The sequence below is a fragment of the Nansenia antarctica genome (assembly GCF_963989245.1).
Source record: "Nansenia antarctica genome assembly, chromosome: 2".
Lineage (NCBI taxonomy): Eukaryota > Metazoa > Chordata > Actinopteri > Argentiniformes > Microstomatidae > Nansenia > Nansenia antarctica.
The window spans coordinates 14,583,301-14,590,295 of NC_137675.1; the positions used below are offsets into that span (position 1 = coordinate 14,583,301).

Here is a 6,995-nt window from a genome sequence, read left to right on the forward strand (position 1 = left end):
TAATGGTGCACCTCAGGGAATCGTCTGAGCCCACTGTGGACTCCACGAAGGTGTGTTTTATCGAGACATACTTGGAACTCCCACGTCCCTGGGAACAATATAATTTCGAGACAGGTCTTGGTCTTCGAAATGGCATACATAAGACGTGCTGGAGGTCAAGGGGAAGGTTATAGGAAGCAGATTTACATATTAAGAAGCATTTTTGGCAATGTAACCTATAGGGACTGGGTTGAAATCTTATGAACAACCTCTAAGCAGCAGGCAACAGGTAATAATGCCAGTCAGTGTATATTCACACTCTTATGCTAAACAATAGGAGTTAGTGAACAGAACCTCCACATGAAGAAAACACAGAGAAAAGATTTGTTTTTATCATACTTTATTTCATAGGGGAACCACAGGTACTTTTAAAAGAAGGTTAAACAGCGCTGTACATACGGGAGCAGTATTCACAGACATGATAGCCATGTCTTCTCCCTTTAAATACTATTATTTATTCTCTATAATTTCATGATACAATGATACAATAAAAGCTTGTGTAACTGGTCCTGCAGCTTTTTTGTTGATATGTTGATGTTTGAGGATGACGTTGTTGGGATTTTATTTATTTCTTTTCCAAAAAAGGAAAATAAAAGAGTAATAATCAAACATGTGACAGGCACTGACTGCCAGCCTGCAATGCTGTATGATGACTCCCAATTCACTCACACAATAGAGAAAGATAGAGAGACAGAAAGAAAGAAAGAGAGAAAAGAGAGAGAGATACAAGTTCCATGGTCTTATTGAGTGGTCATGTTTGGAGAAGGGCGTCAGTTCATGGTAAGGTGCTGAGAACTTGAGTCCCGGCAACCTTCTCTTCCTCTGCCCGACCCTTGACGCCCCCCCTATCCCTCACTTCCAGAGCTGTGTGCTGAGGGTCTGGCCGGAGGGAGCTGCGGCCCAGCCCCCCATGGCCGAGGCGGGCTGACCGAAGGCCATTTGCCCCCCAGCACCGTTCAGAGCCATCCCTGACATCTGCTGGTTCATCTGAGAAAAGGACAGAGATGGGGAGGAGTGTGAGACAAACACTTCAAGGAACTAGGGGTCCAGCCCAGACACAATCCCTGGCACCCCCTGGTTCCCCCTTTTCTTGGACTCTGCTAATCTCCCTTCCTGAAGAGTGAAGAGACCCAGCAAGCCCAGTCAGTCAGTCAACCTGCTAGGCCTTGGTAAGAGCAGTCAGTCAGTCAACCTGCTAGGCCTTGGTAAGAGCAGTCAGTCAGTCAGTCAACCTGCTAGGCCTTGGTAAGAGCAGTCAGTCAGTCAGTCAGTCAGTCAACCTGCTAGGCCTTGGTAAGACCAGTCAGTCAGTCAGTCAACCTGCTAGGCCTTGATGAGCCCAGTCAGTCAGTCAGTCAGTCAGTCAGTTTGAATAAGAAAGAATACACACTTACGCAACAACAACCCGCCTTCCTCCTCCGGTCCCACCTAAGAAAACCCCTATGCTCGGTCCATGTCCATAAACCTCCCTTTTATAGTCAGTCTACTGATCTCATACATAACAATACCCACTCCTGGAGCTCCATAAATCCCACTGCAAAACTCATAGTCATGCTACCATATCTCACTCATAACACAAGACAACAAAACTCACTAGTGCAAGTAAAAGTGCAAACCATCAATATGCCCGATATTCTGCAATGAGGACGTGACTTTGAGAGAGAGAGAGAGAGACAGAGACAGAGACAGTCCATCCATACCTGTCCCATGTTCCACTGGCCCTGCTGCCCGGGCTGAATGGCGTACATGCCCTGAGCTGGCACCATGCCCGCGGGCATAGCACCCCCCTGTGGTCCCATCATCCTGGGGGCCATGCCCATCACTCCAGCCGCCGGCGCGTTCCCCATGAAGCCGTTGGGCATCGTCATGCCCACCATCATGCCCGTGTTGGGCCCCATCATGGTGGCGCCGCTCTGAGCCATCATGGCGCCCATGACTGTGGTGGGGGGCATGGCCGTGCCCATGCCGGGGAAGGCCTGGTAGCCGGCGGGGGCTTGGACAGGAAACTGCATCTGGGAGGGGCCCATGAACATCCCGGCTGGGGGGGCGGGGGAGAGAAGAGAGACACACGGGTGGGTAACGCTGCAAACGTTCGTCTCTGTCAAAGGAGCATTCTCTATCCACCTTGAGTGTTTTCCATGGTTGGTTGGTAGTTGATACACAAATAACTTGTGTAGTGTGTGTGTGTGTGTGTGTGTGTGTGTGTTAGAGAGTCTGTATGTAGTTCAGAGCTATTGGTGAGCAGAAGAGGGCCTCTGTGTGTGTGTGCGTGTGTGTGTCTGTATCCATGTGTATGCACATGTTCTCGCTCGTGTTCCATGCATATCTCTTTACCTGCTGGAGCTTGCTGTTGCATGCTGCTCATACTGCTGGTGCCGTAGAGGGACAAGATGGAGTCCTTGGAGAGAGGTTTCTTGGCTGTGTCCTCTCCCTTATTGCTGCCGCCACCACCACCACCACTCTCACTGAAGAGGTCCAGGTCCCCCTGGCCAGACCCAGAGCCCACAGCTGGAGCTGCTGCTGCTGCGGTCGGGGTGCTGGCAGGGACACTGGAGCCAGCCTGGATACATTTGGTTAGATTTGATTTGACTTGATTTGGGATAAGAAAAACAAACAAGCATCATCAAGACGCATCTGATCCCTGAGGATATATACTAAATATAAATTAATTAATTAAAAAATACTAAAAAGAGAGGGTATGAATGCCAGAGTGGGGTACAATTTGTTTCTTAAATTCAATAAGGAAAAAAAGCAACACTATCAAATAGAACATGAATATGCTCACAGAACTGATCTATCCTTTAAAGTACAACACGAAAGCTGTCTTTCAAACCTTGAATTGTGCTGACACAGGTGTGGCTGTGTCACAATCCTTTAAAAAATGCCAACATGAATGCATATACAGGGTTTTTCCTGCATTGAAAAGGCTTAGGTGTCCCGCCTAAGGCTTTTTATCACCCCGCCTAAGCCTTCTAGGAGAAATCACGCAGGAAAAAAACTGTAGAAAATAGTCCATACACATGTATTGCTGCAATTCGGTCATCCCAGCAGCAGGTGCAGCTAGACTATCGTTACATTATAGAAACAATACCCGTGGAAGACTCATTTGAGCGGAGCCATTTACCCATTTAAATAGTCTGGCTGGTTTTGGATACTGCATCATTACGAAGGTCACAAAATAACGTTTTAATTCTAATTCTAATAATTAAATGGATTCCAAAAAAATCCTGCGCACGTACTTCAGTTACACTTCTAGGCCCTAAGCCTTATTTTGAGCCAGGAAAAACCCTGGTATGGTAATGTGATGATCTCATGCTTTCAAGCAGTGTGTGTGCACAATAGTACAGTAGCAACGGTGGAACTGGAGAGTCAAGGTACGGGGTTACCTGAGAGAACTGAGCTGTGGAAGCGGGGAGGGGGTTGGACACCATGGGGCCAAAGATATCCAGGTCATCACTGCTCTGAGCGCTGCTAGCGGCGCCACTGTTAGCTGAGGCGGCTGCTGGAGCATCTAGAATAAAGAGAGAGGAAGGAAAAACACGACAGGTGAAAAACTGGTTATACCGGGTTTGGGGGGGGGGGCAGGTTGTTAGTACACACGATACAGGTGTATTATTTGTTATTCGGACTGACTGCCTGGTCTTACCAAGGCTTAGCAGGTTGACTGACTGACTGACCGACTGACGGACCAAGGCCTAGCAGGTTGACTGACTGACTGACTGACTGACTGACTAAGGCCTAGCAGGTTGACTGACTGACTGACTGGTCTTACCAAGGCCTAGCAGGTTGACTGACTGACTGGTCTTACCAAGGCCTAGCAGGTTGACTGAAGGTTCTGAGGGCTTCACTGGGCTGGCTTTGGGGCTTGCCGGGTCTCTTCACTCTTCAGGAAGGGAGATTAGCAGAGTCCAAGAAAAGGGAACCACAAACAATGAAGTATTAGTTACAGACAACAGCACGTTGATGTCCATAGGACGTCATAAGTAGAGGCCTATTAAAATCGTCAGGTCTGTACATACACAGACATTTGTTTTGTATATTAAATACTAGTGACAGCTCCTCCCAATGCTCATTTAGATTACATTCTTAGTTATTCTTCTATATTTTAGAGTGCTGGTAGGCTATAGCATTTACTTATGAGCCCCTCCTACTCCCAACCAGCTAAAACCAAACAAGCCTGGGGGTGTTGACAGGCGGGTGGGCAGTTGGCTAATCTGTCTAACTTTTCAGTGGTAGAAAGCAGGTTTTCTTATCATTCTTTTCTTACCATGTCGTCTATGGTGTGTATGTGTTTATTCTTGGTCATGCTGTACTGTTTCTTGTAGTTTGTGTTTGTTTGTTATGAAGGAAAAACATACAGGGCATATTCAGTCCATAAAGACTTTGTATGTATGTCCAATAAACACATTTCAAACACAAACTTTTCAGTGGTGCTACTCCATGAATTTGAATTCCAGCCAAAACACCGTTTTAGAGGCACCCAGCTCATCCTGTCCGGATCTGACCAAGAACAAGGAAGCAAATGATGTTATTATTTGTGAGGAGAAAACACAGCAAAATACAGTGGTGAAGCCTCAACAAAACAACACCAAAAGTCTGCCTCAAAATGAGCTCAGAGTGATGAGTCACCCTATCCCTGGGAGAACACCAATGTCTCCACTCACTCTGAGTCTGGAACTTGGAAGTGATATACAAGTGCTGCAACACCCAAAGCAAACCTCCTCTCAGCTTGTGCAGTTCCTCAGAGAACATGAAAAGAAGAAGTATTGTGACAAGGAGATCACCTTGTTTGCCATGAGAAACTACATGCAGTTTCATACCCAGAGTTGTTTACCGACACACGTTTTAAAGAAGGAGCTGTTCACAGACATGGATAATCAAGCCCCTGTCTTCAAGGTAAAGCAAGTCGAGGGAGGTGGTTCCCCAATCTACAGCTATATGCTTGCCACCAAGACTGAGCTGTGGGATGCTGGGAGCGTCTTCACAGAGGTGAGACACAGTCCTTCAGAAATGAGCGCCTCAGAAAAGGAACAGGAGACTCATTTTAACATCTCCACTTCGAATCCCCAGCACAGCAAAATCCAAAGGCCCCAGGTTACAGAGGAAGACCCGAAGCTGGATGTCAACAACAGTCACCCTCAGAGTGTTCAGAACTCTCGAAAAAATGTTAGTATTCCGGAGTTCCAGATCCAGAGGTTTGCGGAGATGCCGGTGGTGGTGACCCACATGACCAGTCCTGGGAACTTCTACATCCAGCATGCAGACTCCAACCTGCAGCAGAAGTTAGTCATCACAGAGTAAGTCATAGATTACATGATTACAAAAAATTAAGTACATTTGTGTCCCCCAGTGGCTCCTTTCAAAATTGTTTGATTGTCTCATATAGAAGCTGGAAAGGAATGATTTCTTATGCTGAGCTGAAGAGCATACCAGACATTGGGACCCTCGTGATGGGCTGGCTCCCCCAACAAAAGCAGTGGTGCCGTGCCCAAGTGGTCAAGATATGTGGGATGAGTGGAGGTGTTATTACATTTTTTTTTTTTACAATGCTCCCACTAGATGGTAGTATGTCACAATGATTGGTATCGACAATAGCCCTGGACACTGAGAATAATTGTACACTGTAGGCCGCTTAAAACAACTGTAATGCTTATGGTATTTATACCTACTGAAACTCTACTTCCATCTCTGATAAAATGTATGAAGGATATGTTTCTCTCTTATCTTTAAGACAACAATCCCTCTGACAGTACTGATGGCATGGCTAACATTGTGGTGGAGGTGAGGAGGCTGGACTATGGAGACACTGCCTGTATCTCTCTCTGTAATGTCAAGGAGCTCAGCACAGAGATGACCACCCTTCCTCTCCAGGCCATACAGGTCTCTCTGGTCAACGTGAGTTGCTCTGTAGTGGCAGAACATGTTGTTGTTGTTGCTGATATTGTATCTGTCATACTGTTAGCTATACCCTAACCTTTTCAAAACTATAACCATAAATGAAGTCCACGATGTTAATATGTTTTCTCAAGGGTCTCGTACAAAGATTTATTGTTTTTGTTTTTTTATCTCAATGAGACTAATCCGGATACGTTCAGCATATTTCCTTATGATTATCACACTGTTTTCTTTGAAGAGGGTTGATGAATCATTAATCGTATCACAATGCCAACATGATCTGTCGTCCGTCCGTCCGTCCGTCCCCCCCCGTCCCCCCAGGTGACTCCGGTGGACGGTAAGGACTGGTCCCAGGAAGCAGTGGGTTGGTTCACCGACATGGTGGACAACAGGATTCTTTATGCCAGGCTGTACCCAAAGGCGGACAAAGTAATGGTCGAGCTATTCTTGGAGAGAGGAAAGATGGGAGCAATGAGGTAGTTGTTTTCTGAATCACCGTGATTACATGCATTACTTCATTTCAAGTTCAGTTCATTTGTGGATTCAAATGATTGGTAGTTTTGTTTTTCTGTAAATGTTTAATGAATGTATGTAATGTGTCCATTTTAGGAGAGGTGACTCCCTGTCTCTGAGACTGGCTCAGAATGGACACGCAAAGCATAACAAACTGAGAAATGTGGGCATAAAACTAAGTAGGTGCCATTTCTGCTTTTTGTTTATTCTGCATTTGACCGTCAGAGGGTAGCCTCTGTAAGAAACCAGAACACTCATTCGATCCTCCCTGTGTTCCTTCAGGTCATGCCCAGGAACAAACCAGAAAACAGGAGTCTGCCTGGGAGAAGTATCTAATTTCACGGATTAGGATGCTACGTTCCAAGTGATATTTCGCAAGTCTCTCCCATCTGTTGATTGGTTTGGGGAGACACCCTGTTAGAGTTCTCCAATAGTGCATCCAGAAGCGGTGTGGTTTCCAATGCGATGGGAAAGAATGTTGTTTTATCTTGTCGTTTGTTTGGTTTTTGGGAGTTGTGTTTTTTCATGGATGTTTTTTCATGGATGTT

The 6,995-nt window shown here is 46.1% G+C and overlaps 1 pseudogene across 1 annotated transcript; it reads right to left on the minus strand.

Moving 5' to 3' along the window:
• Positions 1-384: 384 nt before the first annotated feature.
• Positions 385-4,345, minus strand: LOC308149849 (stromal membrane-associated protein 1-like; annotated as a pseudogene). The gene is made up of 6 exons (XR_013938007.1): positions 4,307-4,345; positions 3,848-3,922; positions 3,426-3,550; positions 2,374-2,599; positions 1,740-2,077; positions 385-1,026 (listed from the first exon to the last, which is right to left on the minus strand). The product of XR_013938007.1 is annotated as a stromal membrane-associated protein 1-like (transcript).
• Positions 4,346-6,995: the final 2,650 nt, after the last annotated feature.